Genomic DNA, 22,716 nt, shown 5'->3' on the forward strand with positions numbered 1-22,716 from the left:
AAATCGCTTTTTTAACACCATTTTTATTTTTTATTTTTTACGGTGTTTACCTGAGGGGTTAGGTCATGTGATATTTTTATAGAGCAGGTTGTTACGGACGTGGAAATACCTAATATGTATACTTTTTTTAATGTAAGTTTTACACATTGATATCATTTTTTAAACAAAAAAAAATCATGTTTTAGTGTCTCCATAGTCTGAGAGCCATAGTTTTTTCAGTTTTTGGGTGATTGTCTTAGGTAGGGTATAAGTTTTGCGGGATGAGATGACGGTTTGATTGGCACTATTTTGGGGTGCATATTGCTATTTCACTTTTTGTGATGTAAATGGATTTTTTTGACACTGTTTATTATTTTTTTTACGTAGTTCACCCGAGGGGTTAGGACATGTGGTATTTTTATAGAGCAGGTTGTTACGGATGTGGTGATACCTAATATGTCTTCTTTTTTAATTTCTTTTACATTTAACACAATAAAAGCATTAAAAAAAAAAAAAAAAAACATATTTTAGTGTCTCCATAGTCTGAGAGCCATAGTTTTTTTTATTTTTTGGGGCGATTGTCTTAGGTAGGGGCTCATTTTTTACGGGATGAGGTGGCAGTTAGATTGGTACTATTTTGGGGGGCATATGCCTTTTTGATCGCTTGGTGTTGCACTTTTAGTGATGCAAGGTGACATAAAAAAGTTTTTTTACCACATTTTTATTTTTTTATGGTGTTCACCTGACGGGTTAGATCATGTGATATTTTTATAAATCCGGTCAATACGGATGCAGCGATACCTAATGTGTCTACTTTTCATTTTTTCCCAATTTTTCCCAATTTTTTTTAACTTTATTTTGGGAAAAGGACGCTTTTTTTTTTTACTTGAAACGTAAAAAAAAAATTCGGTAAAACTTTATTTTTTTTACTTTTTTTACACTTAATTTTTTGTCCTACTCTGGGACTTCAACTTTTGGTGGTCTGATCCCCTTTACAATGCATCACAATACATCCCCCAGGCTCTCCCGGAAGGCAGCCATGATGCCTTCCCTGCCATCGGGTCCCCGTCACAGCTGCGCGGGGACCCGATGGCCACCCCGCACACGTCTGAAGTCTGCACGTGATGCAGTCAGTGCTGACCGGGGCCAAACAGCGGTTAATGCGCCGCAACGGTGATTTCACCGATGCCAGCGCATATAGCAGGAGCTCCTGCACCCTCCCGATCAGTTAAGTCACGTCCGGTTGAGGGGTTAAAATAAAAATAAAATAACAATACTTAACCAGTAAAAAAATTGGTGTGCGAAAATGCCCATACTATTAAAATATAACAATATTAAGGGCTTACGGCAAATGGGAATAAAATTTAAAACAGCCAATTTGCCTTTTTTTTTTCACCTTAACTAACCAATAATTTTTTTATAAAAATTGGTATCACTGAAAAGAACAGATTGTCCTGCAAAAAATGAGCCTTCACACAGCCCCATACACATAACAAAAAAAAAGTTATAGGGGTCGTAATATGGTTATAAAAAGTATTTTTTCTTTCCTCAAAGGTTTTTTTTTTTTCTTCAGTAACGCTAGAAAAATTATACAAGTGTGGTATCGTTGGAACTGTACTGACCTGTAGAATGAAGATAACAGGCCAATTTTGCCGCATAGTGTACAGTGTAAGAAATTTTTCCCAACTCTACCCAATTTGGAATTTTCTCCCGCTTACTGCTTCCCATTTACGGTATGCAACCATAAATGGCGCAATTAGAAAGTACAACTTGTCCCTCAAAAAATAAGCCCTCATAAGGCTATGTGAATGTAAAAATAAAAAAGTTAGGACTATGGGAAAGTGGGGAGTGAAAAACTAAAACACAAAATAAAAAATGGCCCGGGCCTGAAAGGGTTAAGGTTGGCCATGACACAGTAGTTTTCAATGTAAAGTTTTTGCTATGTGGCCCTGTGGTTTCTTGTTATGCCCCTTGTAGCAGGACATCTCTAAACTCATTTTACAATGCATTTGGAAAGTCTTCAGACCTTTTCTTCTTTTCACATTTTGTTATGTTGCTGCCTTGTGCTAAAACAGAAAAAAAAAATTCTCCCCCAAATTCTGCACTTAACCCATAATGAGAAAGTAAAAACAGACCTTTGCTATGACATTTAAAGGGAACCTGTAACCTCCCAAAACCATCCCAAGCCGCCAGCAGTACCTGCGTATAGCCCACAGTGTGTTTCTGATGATGCCTTTCTTCCTGAAGGCATACGGAGCAAAAGTACTGAAAATGTTGTTTTATCCCCTGCCCGGCATGCTTCTCCACACATGCTTGAAGTCAAGGGGGCAGCGGCCTCCTTGCTTCAAGTCACGGTAACCACGTCCCCTTCCCTGCCCCTTCACTGTGACTGACAGCCAGCAGTTTGGCTGGCTTTGCAGAACTCTCTGCATAAGCGCTGTCAGTCACAGCGAAGGGGCAGGGAAGGGGGCGTGATTACCGTGACATGAAGCAAGGAGGCCGCTGCCTCCTTGACTTCAAGCATGTGTGGAGAAGCTCGCCGGGCAGGGGATAAAACAACATTTTCAGTACTTTTGCTGCATCTGTCTTCAGGATGAAAGGCATCAACAGAAACACACTGCGGGCTACACGCAGGTACTGCTGGCGGCTTGGGATAGTTTTGGGAGGTGACAGGTTCCCTTTAAAATTTAGATCTGGGAGCCTTCCATTTATCTTGATCATCTTTGAGGTGTTTCTACACCTTGACTGGAATCCACCTGTGATAAATTCAGTTGATTGGACATGGTTTGGAAAGACACAGCCTTTTCTATATAAGGCCTCACAGCTGACAATTCATATCAGAGGAAAAACCAAGCCAAGAGGAGGAAAGAATTGCCTGTAGAGATCAGAGACAGGATTTTGTGGAAGTACACATTTGGAAAAGGGTACAAAAATGTATGCTCCACTGAACATTCCCAAGAGCACAATAGCATCCATAATTCTTAAATGGAAGAAATGTGGATCAACCAGGACTCTTCCTAGAGCTGGCTACTCCACCACATTAAGTAATCTGCTGAAAAGTGCCTTGGTAAGACATGTGACCTATAACCCAATGGTCACTCTGGCTGAGCTCCAAAGATCCTGTGTGCAGATGCAAGAAACTTCCATATGATGAACCAATGCTGCAGCACTCCACCAATCTGGTAGCCAGAAAGAAGCCTCTCCTCAGTAAAGGACTCATGAAAGCCCACCTGGAGTTTGCAAAAAAAAGCACTTAAAGGACTTGTGTACTGTAAGAAACAAGATTCTCTGGTGTAATGAAACCAAGATAGAATGTTTTGGCCTCAATTCTAAGTGTAATGTCAGGAGAATAACAAGCACTGCTCATCACCTGCCCAATACCCTCTCAACAATAAAGTATGGTTGTGGTGGCAGCATCATGCTGTGGAGGTGTTTTTCAGCCGTTCGGACAGGAAGACTGGTCAGGGTTTAGGGATAGCTGAATGGAGCAAAGTACAGAGATATTCTAAATGAAAACCTGATCCAGACTGCTCCGGACCTCAGACTGGGCAAGAAGTTTCACTTACCAACAAGACAATGACCCAAAGGCACACAGCTAAGACAACACAGGAGTGGTTTAGGAACAACTATGTGAATGTCCTTAAGTGACCAAATAAAATCTCAAAAGAGACCTCAAAAGGGCTATCCACTGACGGTCCCCATGTAGTGTACGGGAGTTGTAATACCCGTCACTACCAAAGTGTCACTTGGTGTGCTGTCGTCCCTCCTAATTATGGGGAAATTGTTGTATGCCAGTTTTATAAAATGTAATGTAATGTGTGTATTTCCCTGTCACTGAAACTTGCACTTACAGGCCGGCTAGGGGTGTCATTCCAGCTCTTAGGCATTAGAGGGAGCTAGGGAGCCCTAGTTTATATAAGGGCCAGACAAGGAAGGGAAAGTCAGTGTAACCTGATCTAGTGTGGAGTGCAGAAGTCACTCTAGACCACAGCTCAGAAGTTTCTAGAGCCTGAGGAAGTTTCCAGAAGCTGAGAGAGACAGAGGCAAAGATCAGGAAAGCAAGAGGTACTCAGAAAGACAGAGGAGGTACTGATTAAAGCTATAGCCAAGGATATAAAGCCAGAACTAGGTTAATGGGCCTTGGTGAAGATATGCTATATTCCAGGATCAGACAGAATTAGAGTGCTAGCTCCTGTGCTGCAAGTCCTGTGTTCAACACTCTGTAATTACCCTGCTATAACTGAATTGCCTGCATCGACCGAATTGCAAAATCGACTGTATGCTAAGGAACTGCATTTCCTATATTGTCTCTGCTTGCGAAACTACTAAAGTTGGAGTTCTGTTTTAAGACTACGTTTCCTCAATTTATTCCTGCATCCGCAAACGGCGTGCCACCGTTTACTTGGCACTGGCGTCACGAACTATTTCTACCTATACCTGCCCTTGCAGAGAGTCAGCTGTACCAGGTTAGTGTATATTGCACTACATCACCCAGAAACACCTACTACACACAACTTGAGTACGCTGCACTTCTCTTTTGGCGTTCCACGAACAGGATACGCACGCTTTCTAGTGCAAGAAGCGTGAACTTTGTGCCTTATACAGTTGCCCTGTGACCAAAGTGACAATTTTCCTGTTTTATTCAAGTGGACTTTGTGGACTGAAAATCGTACCCAAAGTGTACCAAAAACCTCTAAAAAGCGCTGTGCAGTGTTGCGCTACCCAGAGAAAGAAAATCGCCGCATTGGAGTGTGGTTTTGTGGACTTTTTACAATCCTGCTTGCTGTCAGTGAATGGACAGCGTTTTGCTAAAGATGGCCACCGGCTGCCTGGAGTAAAGTTTCCCGCGCCGCTGAGGACATTCGTGGGCGGATCCCTGCAAAGACACAGAGAGTCCCGCCCCTCTTCATCATCGCACCGCCGCGGCCCTGCTTCTCCTGCGTCACCGCGGTCTCAGGACGTCCGGAACCTCGCGAGACTTGGCCTGCGCAAGACCAGCGATACCGGTAAGCACTTGTAACCGGAGGGAAGGGGATTGTTCCGGCCCCTTTAGTCGCCAGCGGCCACCTCTCAATAGACTACCATGTCAGAGCCAGGAGTGCCTGAGCAGCCGGCCCCGGGAGAGCTTGCGGCTCCTAATCATCCTACAGCCCCCAGCATGATGCCCTTTACCATGCCTTACTATTTCGGGGCCCCATGGTTCCCCCGCTACAGGGGAGAGACCCATACCCTAAGGGACTTTAAAGAAAAGTTGCTGGCACTATTCCGATTGTACCCTATAAATGCCGACCAGCAAATGGAAATCATGCTGGCGCAACTGGAGGGAGCGGCCCGTAGAGAAGTGTTATCATGGCCTGCTACTGAGCGGAGTACTCTAGAACAGATCTTCACCCGCCTCAGAGCCACTTTTGAAACTAGGACTGCCTCAGAGATAAAGATGCACTTCTTTGGCAAGAAACAGAAGTCCGGTGAGTCCCTCCGTGACTTTGCCCTATCACTTCAGGAGGCTTTAGAGGCTGTAATCCAGATAGATCCCAAAGAGGCTGATAACCGGGACCAGACCCTGAGGGAACAATTTATCACCGGGGTGTCTAGTGAACAAATAAGGACCCAGTTAAAGATGCTGTCCGCCCAGCACCCTAACAGTGCCTTTCTGGACTTTAAAGAACTGGCTATAAAAATTCTGGGGTCCACAGTATCTCCTGAGTTGAGCGCCCTATCTGAGTCATCAGCCTGCAAGCCAAAACCGCTTATCACTAACCGAGCTGAGGCCGGCCAAGCTGTTCAAGTGTCAGCTACTGATACTATTGCCATGCTGACAGAGCAAGTAAATCACCTCACTAAAAGTCTAGAGAAAGTGTGCAGAAAAATAGAGGAATGGGAAAAACCCATAATGCTAGATGAAGAATTCCTGTCACCTCCTAGGCCGTTCCCACCTCCTTACCAAGAGACTCACCCCAGGGATCCTGGGAGGCGTAATAGAGGTCGCAAGAAGCCCGTGTGTACATACTGCAAAAAGCTGGGACACACAGAATCCACGTGCTGGCAGTTAAACGGGCAACCCCTGAGGCTGAGGACCACCCCTCGGGAGGTAGAACACTAGGTCCAGAGGATCCAAATTGGATGCCACGTTATGTAGGATCCCATCCTAAAATCAATATAGAGATCAACGGGGTCCCCTTTGAAGCCCTATTAGATACTGGGTCTCAGGTCACTACTATTCAGCTGCCTGCATTTGAAAAGTTCTGGGACACCAACCAGTTGACCCAACCGCCTGAATCCTGGGTGGAAATTATCGCCAGCAATGGCAAACCAGTAAAGGTTCATGGATACTGGGAACCCACCCTGCAGGTGGGAGAAGTAACCCTGCCTCAACAGGGAGTGATCGTAGTACAGGCCGGTGACAGAGGAGGATATCCTGTCATTCTAGGCACCAATGTTTTCAAAAACTGTTATTCAGAAATACTTGCTGTATTACATCAGACTTTGCCCACTGCTTCCTCTGCATCCAGGAGGGTGATTCAAAAGACTATTACTGTGTTAAGTGCCCAGCAGAGGTTTGCTAATGGGAAAGGAGAAATTTGTACTGCCAGGATCCGTGATATTAAGCCTGTGACTTTGCCTCCTAATTCTCAAACTCTTTTGTGGTGTCGTGCTGTCCTGGGAGTCGAAGGCCGAGATTATCCAGCCCTGGTGGAACCACTCCAGATGGAGGATTATCCTTATGTGAGAGCTGCCAAGTGCCTGGTGAACGTCTCCCAAGGTAAAGTACCTGTCCGTCTGATTAATCTGAGTAATCATCCTGTTGCGCTTACTAAGCATTGCCCTGTTGCCCAGCTGTCCCAGGTGTCCTTCCAAGACATCATTCGTCTTCCAGTGACAGAAAAGCCGCCAGCTGCAGACAGCAGATGTTCGCCGGTGACCCAGCCACAAGTGCCCTGGTGGGAAGAGCTCCATGTAGGGGACGAGACTACCCCTCAACATCAACAAGAAGGGATTCTACAGCTTGTCAAGGAGCACCACCAGGCCTTCAGTAAGCATGCTACTGACTATGGAGAGGTTAGTGCCATACAACACACCATACCTACTGGCTCTCATCCTCCTATCAAGGAGAGATACAGACCCTTACCACCTACTTCATATCAGACTGTAAAGGAAATGATCCAAGAGATGAAAGACTCTAATGTGATCCGGGACAGCCGTAGTCCGTGGGCTGCACCCCTGGTTCTTGTAAAGAAGAAGGACGGTAGTATCCGTTTCTGTGTGGATTATAGGAAAATTAATCAAATAACCCACAAAGATGCATACCCACTGCCCCGCATTGAGGAGTCACTAACTGCTCTGGGCTCTTCTGCCTATTTCTCCACATTGGACTTGACCAGCGGCTACTGGCAAGTACCCATGGCCCCCGAGGATAGGGAAAAGACTGCTTTCACTACTCCCATGGGCCTGTTTGAATTCAATTGTATGCCGTTCGGGCTATGTAATGCCCCAGGAACTTTCCAGAGACTAATGGAACGGTGTTTGGGTCACAAAAACTTCGAAACAGTGCTGCTGTATCTAGATGACGTCATTGTGTATTCAAAAACATATGAAGACCATCTGAAACATTTGGCAGAAGTATTTGAAATCCTTATCAAATATGGCTTGAAGGTAAAGCCGTCCAAGTGTCACCTGCTCAAACCTGCAGTAAGATACCTGGGGCATGTGGTAAGCGGAGAGGGAGTGCAACCTGACCCTGATAAATTAGCAGCTGTCCGTAATTGGCCGGTTCCTACTACCGTCAAAGAGGTGAGGAGTTTCCTTGGTTTTGCCGGCTACTATAGACGTTTTATCCCCCATTTTGCTCAAATAGCTGATCCTATCCAGGAACTCTTGAGGGGGCAACCCAAGAAAAGCCCTAGAACTCCTGTGCCCATTGAGTGGAATGAGAAAAGAGAGATAGCGTTCCAATTGCTAAAAAAGAAACTGACCGAGCCTCCAGTGTTAGGTTATCCAGATTATAGCAAGCCTTTCCATCTCTATACTGATGCTAGCAAGCGAGGCCTGGGAGCTGTGTTAGCCCAGATCCAAGAGGGAAAAGAGAGAGTGATAGCATATGCAAGCCGCTCCCTGAAAGGAGCTGAGAAAAATGACCAGAATTATAGTTCCTTCAAACTAGAGTTCCTGGCATTAGTGTGGGCGGTGACAGAAAAATTCAAGGATTATCTAGCCGCCACCCCGTTCATTGCATTCACGGACAATAACCCTCTGGCACATCTAAATACAGCTAAATTGGGAGCCTTGGAGCAGAGATGGGCTTCTCGCCTTGCCAACTATAATTTCTCTGTAAAGTATCGTGCTGGACGCACTAATGATAATGCTGATGCTTTATCCAGACTTCCCACAGAGACAGCTCCTGATGATGTACGAGATGCTTGGGAAGATGTGGAGATGCCGGCTTTCTATAACAAATTTGCTCAACAGGATCAGGCTCGAGCTACCAATAACAGAGCTGCAGTTCCTTCACCCTCCAGTAGGCCTGAACCTAAGGAAGAAAGGTGGGTGAAACTACAGTCTGAAAGTAGAGTGCTGGGTGAGTTGTTGGACTTCATTACTAGTGGCAGAGCCCCTGAGAGGATCCGGCGTAAGAGTGCAGATCCTGAGCTCATCAAATTGTGGAGACAGCGCCATCAACTCTTCATACAAAAGGGCCTATTGCTACGGAGAAGCCTAGACCCAGTGTCCAACGAGAGAGTGCACCAGATTCTCATACCCCGACGAGATGCAGGTATGGTGTTGGAGATGTACCACAATCAATCCGGTCACTTTGGGGTCCAAAAAACTGAGGCTACTATCCGCCAGCGGTTTTACTGGGTAGGCATGAGAGAAGACATGGAGAAGTGGTGTCGAGAGTGTGTAGCCTGTGCCTTGAAACGAAGTGAGCACCATGATCAGAGGGCACCACTGAGACCCATTGTAAGTACCCGTCCTCTTGAACTTGTCGACATCGACCATGTAAAACTGGAGCCTAGTCGCTCAGGGTATGCTTATGCCATGACTATTATTGACCATTTTACAAAGTTTGTTGTAGCAGTGCCTGTGAGAGACCAGACAGCCAAGACTACAGCCGAAATGTTCTGGAAGCACTTCCTCCTGCCCTATGGATGTCCGGAAAAGATCCTCACCGATCAAGGACCTGCTTTTGAGTCCCATCTGTTCCATGAACTGTGCCGCTTACACAACTGTAAGAAGATCCGGACGACGGCCTACCATCCTCAAGGTAACGGATTATGTGAAAAAATGAATCAGACCTTGATAGAGATGCTGAGGGCCGTGCCTCCTGAAAACAGAGGAGATTGGCCCAGTCTGTTGCCACAGCTCATGTTCACATACAATCATACCATACATTGTTCCACCGGGTATACCCCTTTTTACTTGATGTTTGGGCGCCAAGGAACATTGCCTGCTGATCATTCATTGGACATACATGTGCCTGATTGCATTAACCCATTACCTAACACCGACTGGGTTGCTGAGCACCAAAGGCGATTAGATGCAGCCAAAGCCATTGTTCAGGAACGTATGGACCTTGCTAGAGACCGACAGCAGAGAGACTATGATCAGGCAGCCCATGCAGAACCCTTGACCATAGGGGCCGTGGTATGGTTAAAGAATAACCGTCGTACCAGCAAATTGGACAGTAAGTGGGAGCGAAGTCCCTATGTTGTCACTGCAATCCCAAATGTTGGAACTCACACTTATGAGATCACCCGGGAAGACAAGGGATCCCAAATTGTACACCGAAACCGGTTGAAGCTCTGCCTGACACCAGAACCTAGTGCCGAGAGTTCCGGATCTGAATATCCTGTGTCAGAGTCAGCAATACCGCCCGAGGATCCTATGCAGGCTGTCAGTAATCTCAGGTATGACGCTGATCCCATGCATTGGCTTCTGACACCGTGGTTGAACTTGCTGGTGCCTGCTCCGGCACCTACTGTAGTTTTACCTCCAGAAGAGCCGGTTCAAGATGCCCTGGATCCAGTTCCCCCTGTAGTGGATATTGTTGTTCCTGTTGTTCCAGTTGTTCCTGTTGTTCCAGTTGTTCCTGACCGAGGTCTCACGGATGGAGACCCTCCTGTTGCTCCTCTCCCTTCTACCTCGTTGCTAAGGGAAGAGGAGACCCCTGTGTTGAGAAGGTCTACCCGGATGACCAGGGGACGTCCGCCAGTCCGTTTAGGAGACTTTGATTATTCTGGTGGTGTCTCCTCCCAAACAGTTGCCACGGGCAATACCTTGTTGGACATTTGTGCGCAAGAATGGACTCCCCCACGTGAGCCCTTGCCTGTGCTACACCCACAGGAAACCCCTGGGTAGTCCCGTTATTATGCTGTCATTTTATTGTGCAACTTCATACTAAGGAAATGTGCCCAGAGATGGACTCCACCGCATGAGAGCCTCTGTGATTTAATGAGAAATAACCTGGGTACGGACTCATGTTTGTTATTTGAGCCTCCAAGAACTTTTATACCGTTTTCTACTGTTTTATCATGGACTTATTCATTGTCATGGACTATCCTGGTTATAATGTTACGCTGTGCCAGGTCAGCGCCCCCGTTCCATTCACTATCCTGAGAGAAGAGAACGACGCCCCTTGTCACTACCCTTCACCTTTGCCAATTGGACCTGATGTAAATGTAAATGCAGATGAATTACATGTATGTATGCCTGCATGTCTCTATTTTCTATTTCAGGTAGAGATTCCAGTTGGGCGACCCATGATGGAGTACGAGGTCGTACTCAGCTTAAAGCAGTGGGGTATGTAGTGTACGGGAGTTGTAATACCCGTCACTACCAAAGTGTCACTTGGTGTGCTGTCGTCCCTCCTAATTATGGGGAAATTGTTGTATGCCAGTTTTATAAAATGTAATGTAATGTGTGTATTTCCCTGTCACTGAAACTTGCACTTACAGGCCGGCTAGGGGTGTCATTCCAGCTCTTAGGCATTAGAGGGAGCTAGGGAGCCCTAGTTTATATAAGGGCCAGACAAGGAAGGGAAAGTCAGTGTAACCTGATCTAGTGTGGAGTGCAGAAGTCACTCTAGACCACAGCTCAGAAGTTTCTAGAGCCTGAGGAAGTTTCCAGAAGCTGAGAGAGACAGAGGCAAAGATCAGGAAAGCAAGAGGTACTCAGAAAGACAGAGGAGGTACTGATTAAAGCTATAGCCAAGGATATAAAGCCAGAACTAGGTTAATGGGCCTTGGTGAAGATATGCTATATTCCAGGATCAGACAGAATTAGAGTGCTAGCTCCTGTGCTGCAAGTCCTGTGTTCAACACTCTGTAATTACCCTGCTATAACTGAATTGCCTGCATCGACCGAATTGCAAAATCGACTGTATGCTAAGGAACTGCATTTCCTATATTGTCTCTGCTTGCGAAACTACTAAAGTTGGAGTTCTGTTTTAAGACTACGTTTCCTCAATTTATTCCTGCATCCGCAAACGGCGTGCCACCGTTTACTTGGCACTGGCGTCACGAACTATTTCTACCTATACCTGCCCTTGCAGAGAGTCAGCTGTACCAGGTTAGTGTATATTGCACTACATCACCCAGAAACACCTACTACACACAACTTGAGTACGCTGCACCCATCCAACCTGACAGAGCTTGAGAGCATTGCAGAAAATCTCCAAATCCAGGTGTGCAAACATTGTGGCATCAAGAAGACTTCAGGCTGTAATCAGTGCCAAAGGTGCTTCAACTAATTACTGAGCAAAGGGTCTAAATATTTATGTCAATGCAAAATTCAAGGTTTTTTCGTTTCAATAAATTAGAAAACATTTTGAACATTCTGTTTTCACTTTATCATTATGAGAGCATATTGATTAAGTGAGGAGAATAAATAAAATAAATAAATAAAATAAGATTTGTGTGAGAAAAAATGAATTTTTATTTTAGCACAAGGCTGCAACAAAATGTGAAAAAAGCGAGAAGGGTCTGAAGACTTTCCAAATTCACTGGATAAATACATAACAACAATGGGGGGATTTTCTAAATGCACCAGAATTGGTGATTCATCTCTACCAAAGAACACTGGTTTATAAGATGTCCACTACATTTATTATGTGTTTTAGGTAAGTTTTCCACTAGTGTTATGAGTTGTGGCAGGCTGTTCCAGCAGGGAACAGCCTACCAGAGCTCTATGGATCCGACATTGCTGGATGTTACTGCAATGCCAGCTGGCCCCATTGACTATAATTGATCTTAGTTCTAAATGGCAAATATGCTGGGATTTAGCTGGACAAAAAGAGAGCTCCGGCAGACGACTGCCTCCCGGAATCTTATAGCATTAGTGTGAAAGAAATCTTAGGCCTCCAGCACACGACTGTAGGTGTCCCGTTGCCGTATTGCGGACCACATTTGTGGATTCGCAATACACGGGCACCATTCCGTGTGCATTCCGCATCACGGATGCGGACCCATTCACTTCAATAGGTCCGCAAATCCAGAGATGCGTAATGATGCGAAATGGAAGCATCGAATGGAACCCTACGGAAGCACTTCGGAGTGCTTCCGTGGGGTTTCGTCCCGTACTTCCTTTCCGCAAAAAGATAGAACATGTCCTATCTTTTTGCGGAACGGCCGGATAGCGGACCCATTAAAGTGAATGGGTCCGCGATCCGCTGCGGTTGCCCCACGGCGCATCGCAGCACAGCCACGGGGTGCACACGTTCATGTGCAGGAGGCCTTAGACACTTTTGGCACCTTGTTTGACAGGTGCGTGGCTTAATGGAAAAGGAATGTGGCTTTATGGGAAAGGGAGTGACTTAACATGCGACCACATTCATCAAAGATGTACCAAAATCCGGCATAAACTATGCCAACTAATAGGTGATGTCAAGTTTACCAAAAGTGTTTAGAACTGCACAAATTATCAGCCAGCATGAGCCACTGTGATAAGTCTTGTGCATTTTTTGAATGTCTAGTCTAATGGGTTACGTTGTCTAAATGTTAGTGAGGTTTTTTTGCTATTTGTTTCTCAATGGAAAAGTAGTCAGTGGAGTTTGGTAGATGTTCTTGAAAATTAGGAGACTAATATAATTTCTACTAGTGTTATTAAAAGTATGTTGCATCCCAGATAGAAAGTTAATCATTTGAATCCACTCAGATTATTAAAGGTCTTTTGCCATCTGCATTGGAGGCTCCAGTCACAGACGTCATCAGAATTGACAAGAAGAATACTACCGTATGTACCATGACAGAACCTGATGGTCTTCATTATAAATCACGTGTGCCTACCGTGTCTATCATACAATGCATCCAGCAAAGCACTGTGGTCTCTTCTATACAGTGTACAACAATTTAATATAGAGAGACGTGTACAGCTAATGACATTAAATATTCATAGCAGATTACAGAGGACATACTGTATGTATGTATGATATGTGTGCCTTTTACTATATTTAAGAATTCAATGAGTATTGTCGTTCAGCAGTGCACAGCTCATAGGTCACTGCCACCTTCTGGGCATGACATGGTAGTGCCCTCTAGTGTAAAAGTCCCAACATCAGAGCATAATTGTCTCTGAAGTTTCACAGTTCATTGTTCTTACATGCAATGTCCCCAGTCACAGGAAGGTCCTTGTGCTTTGTCCAAGAATTTCTGTTTAATAAAATGGATCATTTTGCACAGTGAAAGTTTCATTTTCTTTCATACAGAATTTTATGTAATACAAAATACTATATTAAACACTGGATGTGAATTTGGTCCTAAATCAATGTAATTAGTTAAGCTGAGTACACTGTGTTCCTCAGGTGATCTCCTACATGGAAATACTGAACATTTCATGTAGAGAAAGGAAGGATTAAAAGTTTATTGTGTTCTTGATGTACAGTACTATGAAGACATTATTAATTTGTATATTTAAACAATAGATACCTTTAAAGGGTCCAGTCAAGTGATGTACTATCTTCAGGATAGGCCATCAATATCTGATTGGTGGGGCTCTGACACCCTGCACCCCCGCTGATCAACTGTTTGGTAATAGCTCTGGAGCTAGAAGCAGACAGACTGGAAGTCAATGGGAGCAGTGCTGCAGTGAAGAGCTAAATCCATAGCAAATTAGACAGAAATTAGACAGGGGGGAGAGTGGTATTTGTGTTTCTGGCACTTGTAGGAGTGGAGGTGATTCACGGTGGCTGTCCTCGCTCCAATATTCCCTGGGGTCTTGCAGTGAATGGAGGGCATACTCTTTCTTCCCTCGGGGCACACCCTGGGCCTTTTGGGGCTCCTGCCTGGTGGTGACTGGGGTGCCCGTGATGTTAGGTAGATGGATGCAAGGCAGGAGGGCAGGCATAGGGGCCAGCGGAGGGCAGTGGAGTCAATGACCAGGCCCGTCTTTTTACTGAATAGAGTAGTAGTGTATATAACAGCAAGTGGCACAGTTCTGAGGTATATTACAGAGTAGTATTTTCTCCAATAGGTATAGGCAGCATTAATGATGGTAGTAGGCTCCCTGAGTCTCACTCTAAGTACACTACATTATGCAATTTTCCCTAATAACCGCAGCATTGCAATTCGATTCTCATTAACTCTTTCTGCAATGCCCATGCTGCAGGGGGCAGATCAGCACCAAGGCAATATAACTTTGCCACAAGCAGTAAAGTCTTTTTCCATAAACTAGTGATACACACCCTTTCACACGGGCGAGTTTACTGCGCAGGTGCAATGCGTGAGGTGAAGGCATTGCACCCGCACTGAATCCGGACCCATTCAATTCAATAGGACTCTTCAGATGAGCGGTGATTTTCACGCATAACTTGTGCGTTGCGTGAAAATCGCAGCAGGTTCTATATTCTGCGTTTTTCACGCAACGCAGGCCCTATAGAAATAAATGGGTCTGCGTGAAAATCGCAAGCATCAGCAAGCAAGTGCGGATGCGGTGCGATTTTCACGCATGGTTGCTAGGAGATGATAGGGATGAGCAACCCCATTAAAGTCTAATCCACTGTATTATTTTCCCTTATAACATGTTTATAAGGGAAAATAATAGCATTCTTAATACAGAATGCTTACTAAAATGTGGCTTGATGGTTTAAAAAAATAAATAAAAATTAACTCACTTCATCCTCTTGTTTGCGCAGCCGGCATCATCTTTTTTCTTCTTCTTTCAGGACCTGCAAAAGGACCTTTCATGATGTAACCACGTGGTGAGCGCGATTACATCATCAAAGGTCCTTTTGCAGGTCCTGAAAGAAGAAGAAAGAAGACGATGCCGGCAGCGCGAACAAGTGAATGAGGCGAGTTTTTTTTTTGTTTTTTTTTTAAACCATCAAGCCACATTTCAGTAAGCATTCTGTATTAAGAATGCTATTATTTTCCCCTTTAACCATGTTATAAGGGAAAATAATAAAATCTACAGAACACCTAACCCAAACCCGAACTTCAGTGAAGAAGTCTGGGTTCGGGTCTGGGTACCACATTGAGTTTTTTATCACGTGCGTGCAAAACGCATTGCACTCGTGTGAAAAAAAACGGAACAACACAAAGCAATCGCAGTCAAAACTGACTGAAATTGCGTGCGCACTCGCGCAGGTTTCCCGCAATGCACATGAGACGCATCCGGAGCAAATCCGGGATGCCCGTGTGAAAGAGGCCTTACTGTCTTTCCAGGCAGGGTCTCTGAGTGGTTCTCAACCATCAGAAAAATGTCTGTTCTCTTTCCCTGAGGAGTAGTCTCTCTCTATTGGGCTACATTCACACTACAGTAGTGTTGTGCAGATCCGCAAAACGCGGATAACGGCCCTTGTGCATTCCGCAATTTTTGAACCACACATGGCCGCCGCTACCATAGAAAATGCCTATTCTTGTCCACAATTGCAGAAAAGAATAGGACATTCTTTATCTTTCTTGTGGGGCCGCGGAACGGAACTACGGGTGCGGACAGCACACGGTGTGCTGTCTACATCTTTTGAGACCCGATTGAAATCAATGGGTCCACACTCGTTCTGCAAAATTGCAGAATGGATGCAGACTCATTCATATGGTTGTGTGAATGTAGCCTTAAGCTGATCTCAGGCAGCATTCAGTCTCAGGGATGAAGATTCTTTGGACCAGGCAACAGAGACTACTGGCAGAACACTGGAACTTGAAGCAAATTTTCTAGGTGAGCAATACTTTTGTCATTTACCACTTTTTTTTTAAAGTCCCAGACAACCCTTTAACTTAGGCGGATGTTGATCCTCTTCATTCCTCTGAAGAGTATACATATTTTTACTGAATAATATAATGATATAATGATCTTAGTTACACTTGTAGAACCCTACAGTACTCCAGAGAGAGAGAAGAGGAAATTAGATGGTCCAGAATCTACAAGGCCATGTATCGGAGTCAGTATTGTGCACGTTTATGGCTTTCCTGATGTGAGAGGGAACATTGCTAATGCACCCTTCCACATTCGAGACAGTTTAGCTAGCTGTATCTTAATTCTGTAACCCTCAGCCTGGGAATTACAGAAGGTATACCCAGAACCTTAATTACATGCCTAAGGTTCTGCAGAGAGACTATAGACAGACAGAGAGAAGTGGTACTACCATCCACATCATTGCTGCTTTCAAAACGTTGCTATTTGGAGGAATTCCACTGTGAAATGCTGTTGGAACTGTGCCTTGCTACTGTTGGATGTACTGCTCCTACTTATATTCTATACTTTAGTAAATAGGGACTTATTTATTTACAACTGGCCTGGTTACTGCCCCCCAGACAAAGATACACTGAAACCTGCATTGGGGTCGCGTCCACCATTGACCACAATTGCAAATGGGTGAGTTTGAATATTGGTATTAGTTTTTTTTACACTCTGGTCTGGACACAGTTATTACTATTTATTCCTGGTACTATGTTGTTATGTTGTTTACAGGGTACTATCCCAGTGGATGTAGTTCAGACCATACATTATAATATATACACCTTTCCATATTCACCCCCATTTGCAAATGATGTGATCTCTGGAGGATGCTTTTTCTGCCACCTGTCCTTGGATCATGTGATTTTTAATAAAAACATATTTTTTTTAATGTTATTTGTATGCACAATAAAGCTTTATTATATTTTATGGGTACTGTTTTGGTACTGACTTTACTAAACAACCCACAACTGCACCTACACCTCCTGCCTTCCCCCTGGACAAATACTAAACACCAAAGGCACCCCAACTACCACAAGGCAGGAGTCTCGACATTAGGGTGTGCCCTGAGGAAAAAAAATTATCGCTGCACAGCCCTAGGGGGTATCGGTGTGAGGATTGCCATCATAATCTATGTGTACAACTATCAGTGCCAAAGCTACTACTAGTCCCATTCTCCACTTGCCCAGTATGGGCTTGCTGCAAACTTAGTACATAAAAAAGTGCTATCCGAGGAAACTTCACAAGATTAACAATTGTATAGGAATGAATTAAGGATTATCCAAACTTTAATACCTATGTAAGACATGCAATCGCTGGGTATACGTTAAAAAGAAATCCTGATTGAGATGGAACTTGCAGGGAATTGTAGAGTCATCTGCAGGGCAGCACTGTGCTCAGCTGACACTGCTCATCCTCATCCGCTGCACAGACAAACACTGCAATGCAGACAACACAACTGCTTTTTCAGCCACGGTCCCTAACATTGCTTAAAAAGGGGTTATCCCATGACATATGTAAAAAATGTAATCAGAAATCATATAGTACCTGGCAATCTCTTTCTAACAAAGCTAGAACCAGCCCTGTACCTCATATGGATCCAGAGATCTACCCATTCATTGCTCCGCTAGATTGATATCAAACTGGAGGCTCAAGGTGAATATCTTTTCTGATGCAGCTAAGCGGGCGTGTCTCAGCTCTCCCTATCACAGCTCAGGGGGCGTGTCTTAGCTCTTCCTATCACAGCTCAGGAGGCAGCTGAAGGATGAAACTGAGCATGTGCGGCCTTCTCAGTGACCTGGACTAAGAAATAAGAAAAAGAACAAACAGCAGGTGGCACTATACAGATATATTTTATTGAATAACTCACTAGCTATGCAAATTTTTGTATTACATGCCATTACAAAAGTATTCAGGTCCAGATGCTGATTTGAAAACTGTAGAATATTTTTTGTGGCACAACACCTTTAAAGTGTCTCTGTAATTTCCTTCTCGTATCCAATATGATGTGGTCATGAAGAGATGCCAGAAGCATGTTGAGTTAACCAACACTCAAACAGTCTCATGCATAGGTCCCTTTATTTTTTACTTCAAAATGTTTTTTATTGTTTCATAGAAATATGAACATTCACCGATAGGCGAGAGAAGATTAACAATGACAAGATCATAGATATATCGGTATGCTTAAATAACACCAATACATTAGTTATACAGATATTGATATCGTTGGTATATCGCATTGTCAGGTAGAACATGAACTTGGGGAGACATTATCAAAAAGGGGGAGAGGAAGGAGGAAGGGGGGGAAATCTGAGGGGAGGAGGGTATAGGATATTTTACGTCATAGTGTCACGTTTGCTCTCTCATCATGAACCATTACCAGAAAACAGCCTATTTTTCTCAAGGGAACTACTTGCTTAGTCAGTAAAACCTCTAAACTTCTTCCATGGACTCCATATATCCGAGAAACGTTGAGGTGTTCTGGAATCCCAATGGGCTATTTGCTCCAATCTGTAAATCTGGTCACACTTCATATACCAATGTTGCAATGATAGGGGATCTGTTTTCCGCCAGTATACTGCCACAAGGAGACGGGCAGCTGCTAATAGTGTTTTACACAAAATGTGAACTTCTTTTGATTTTGTACCAGCTATTTCTCCCATTAAACTAAAAAGACATAATTTAGGCGATGCTCGGACTGTTACTCTGCATATTCGGGATAAAACTTTACATATCTCTAGCCAATATGTTTGTATTTGAGTACACGACCACCAGATATGGCTTTGAGTCCCTATAGTAAGGTCACATCCCTTTATTTTTAAAGGAGTTTTCCAGGAGTAGAATATTATTGACCTATCCTTAGGATTGGTCATCAATATCAGATCAAAGGGGGTTCAATTCCGGCGCTCCCACCGATCAGCTGTTTGAAGAGACTGTGGCTGTTCTTAGGCCAGAGACATCACATTCATCAGTCACATGGTCTATGTGCAGTTCAGTTTCTAAGTGAATGGGCCTGGGTTGCAATACCAAGCACTGTGTCCTGTGAGGAGGCCACGGCACTCACCAATGCACCACAGCCTCTTCATACAGCTCATCTGTGCGGTACCAGAAGTCTGACACGCCCCAATCAGATATCGATGACCCCTTTACTACTGTTCAGGCACAAGGTTCTTCAAGTGTAGGTTGCCTATGGTTTATCTTTGCAGCTATACCAACCAGCATCCTCCTCTCATCCATATTCACTTTCAGATTGGAGCTGGAGAACTTAGTTATAATGACACTTAAAGGGACCACATTTGGAAGTCTTATATAAAGGTTTAAGTATTTCAGGTGTCCAATTGAATAAGCACTAATGTACAGTACATCATGGTTGTGAGGTGTTCGGGGTGCGGCCATGCTAAGGTCGAGTATAGTGCGGCTAATAAGGACACAGCAGCCTCTTATTTAACTAATGAAGACCACACTGTATAGCCGGTCTGCACTGTTAATAGTCACGTGGTATTGAAGGTGCCGCGCAACCATTAACTATGTAGACTGGCTATACAGTACAGTCTTCATTAGTTAAATAAGATGCAGCCAATGCCCAATTGGCCGCGCAGTACTCGACTGCAGCAAGGCCTTGCCCCAAATGCCTCACGACCACACCACGTGGTCATACCCAAAAAGTGGTTAGTTACATTTATTGTAGTAAAAACTGTATTCCCTATGATATAACAACCATAGAGCCTCATTTCAGAACTCGGCATTTCACCAGTTTAGGTGTGTGTCCCTACAAGTGCCCAATCACTCCAGGAAGTGTCTGACTGTGTAGAGAAACACCCCTATGACAACCAGAAAAGGTAAAACCCAGTTGTCTATTTATGCATACATTTCTTTTAACACAATGCAGAGTTTAAGGAAAAGTTGCATATTGCATGGGGAAATACAAGTATTTACTACAAGAAAAAGGTTCCTCTTGAAATAAAAGCATGCTGATGGAGAGCAGTGCCATGTCATTACGGCTTCACCTCTTATTAATTATATTAAATATTTAGCGTTTCTTTTCGGCTGTTTCCAGTAAAACATTATGTCAGGGCTGAGATGTCAGGAGGAGCCGTGGAGAACCCTCCCGCCGTCTGCTGTGGGGTGACACAGCTTTGTTTGTGTGTATTTACTTTACAACGTCTTGTGTTCACTAAGCTCGGTGACAACAAACAGAAGCACTGCTGAGGTCATACTCGGCAAAATAATATACCTTATCTAGCCCTACAAAATTTATTTTTTCTGCTCCGTGAAAAGAAGAATATAAAAAAGATGATGATTCATCAAAAATGTTCAATTTCGATCCCTCTTTATAGACAAATGTTACGCACCTTGGTTTCCACTGAGATTTTCATTTAAAATAACCATCTCATTGAAAAGCTGCCTGAAACCTTATCCGCAGGGAAGCAGTTACCTGCCTTGCCAGCTCAGGCCTTGTAGCAGTTGACATCATCCTTTGGACGGGTTACAGAAGCCTATTCACATAGTTGTTAGAAGCAGGCTTAGCCTGCGAGGCAAAACCGGCCACAGAAGAAAATTACTGCATTTACCTGTCAGCATCAAGCTAGATTTTCAATCCAGTTCAGTAGTCACAGGGACTAGTTTTTCATCCTGTGGGAGATGAAACTGATCCTCTGTTAGCGGTGGAGGTGTCAGCTAAAATAGTTCATTAGCATGAAAATGCTAAGTAAAATTCTGAGATCTGGGTTGGTTTAGATGGTTCCCCTTAGACTTGGTCAGCCTGGTCCCCCACCCCAAACCATTCACTGGCTCTAGTGATTTGGGAAGCTTAGATAAAAAAGATAAGAATGTGTATTGGACTGCGGTAGTAGAAGCCTGGAACAAGCTTCCAGCAGGTGAAGTCATATACTGTATAATATCTCAAGTGCCTTGGCTTATAATGCAGAGATGATAAAGGAGAATATTTATATCTGAAACTAACACTTTTCATTTGTGATAATCTTCTTTATTGAAAAGTTGCAAGTCCAAGCACCTTTAGTGCTCACTGGTACCTAAGGATCGACCGATATTGATTTTTTAGGGCCGATACCGATAATTTGTGAACTTTCAGGCCGATAGCCGATAATTTATACCGATATTCTGGGAATTTTCATTTTTGAGAAAAAAAAAAATTTCCTACACAAATCTGCTGAAAATTAATATGTTTATTGTTAATGTGTATTTTTTTTGTTTATTGTTAATGTGTATTTTATATTTTTTTTTTTAAATCTTTTTCATTTATACTTAATATTTTTGTGTTTTTTTTTTTACTAACTTTTAACCCCCTTAGGGACTAGAACCCTTGTCCTATTCCCCCTGATAGATCTCTATCAGGGTGAAGAGGATCTCACTCTGTCCCTGCTGCTCTGTGCTTTGTGCACACAGCAGCATTGAGCTTACCATGGCAGCCAGGGCTTCAATAGCGTCCTGGCTGCCATGGTAACCGATCGGAGCCCCAGGATTACACAGCTGGGGCTCCGATCGGAGGAGCAGGGGAGAGGGGATCCTGTGGCCACTGCCACCAATGAGTAATGCTGGGTGGGGGGGGGGCGCACTGCGCCACCAATGTTTTTACTATTGGGATTGGGATGGGGGTGGGGGGCGCACTGCGCCACCAATGATTAATACTGGGGGGCTTGGGGGGGGCGCACTGAGCCACCAATGAACATAAGTCTCTCAATCATTCATATACAGGAGGCGGGAGCTGGCTGCAGAATCACATAGCCGGCTCCCGACCTCTATGAGCAATAGCTGCGATCCCTGGCACCTGAGGAGTTAACTACCGCGGACCGCAGCTACAGCTCATAGAGGTCGGGAGCCGGCTATGTGATTCTGCAGCCAGCTCCCGCCTCCTGTATATGAATGAATGAAAGGCTTATCTTCATTGGTGGCGCAGTGGCCACAGCCCCTCCCCTCCTCTTATGTTCTCTCCTCTCATTGGCGGCAGCGGCAGCAGCAGCACAGGGGGAGGGAGACACTGCTTCCTTCTCCCCTGTGCTGCGGAGGGAACACAGAGAGCGCTGAGAGCAGAGCGTTCTGTGTTCCCAATACGTTATCGGTATATCGGCAAAATAGATGCTGATACCGATAACGTTCAAAATCCTCAATATCGGCCGAAAATATCGGCCAAACCGATAATCGGTCGATCCCTAGTACCTAGTGTAATCATGTAACTGGTATGCATTACTGGACATATGGAGCATTTCATAAAAATGTATTCCTTAGGGTACCGGCACACAATGCCGTTTTTCTTAGGGTACCTGCACACAATTCCGTTTTTCTTAGGGTACCTGCACACAATGCCATTTTTCTTAGGGTACCTGCACACAATGGCGTTTTTCTTAGGGTACCTGCACACAATGCCGTTTTTCTTAGGGTACCGGCACACAATGCCATTTTTCTTATGGTACCTGCACACAATGTCGTTTTTCTTAGGGTACCGGCACACAATGTCGTTTTTATTAGGGTACCTGCACACAATGCCGTTTTTCTTAGGGTACCTGCACACAATGCCGTTTTTCTTAGGGTACCTGCACACAATGCCGTTTTTCT

The sequence above is a fragment of the Bufo bufo genome, chromosome 4, assembly GCF_905171765.1.
Source record: "Bufo bufo chromosome 4, aBufBuf1.1, whole genome shotgun sequence".
NCBI lineage: Eukaryota > Metazoa > Chordata > Amphibia > Anura > Bufonidae > Bufo > Bufo bufo.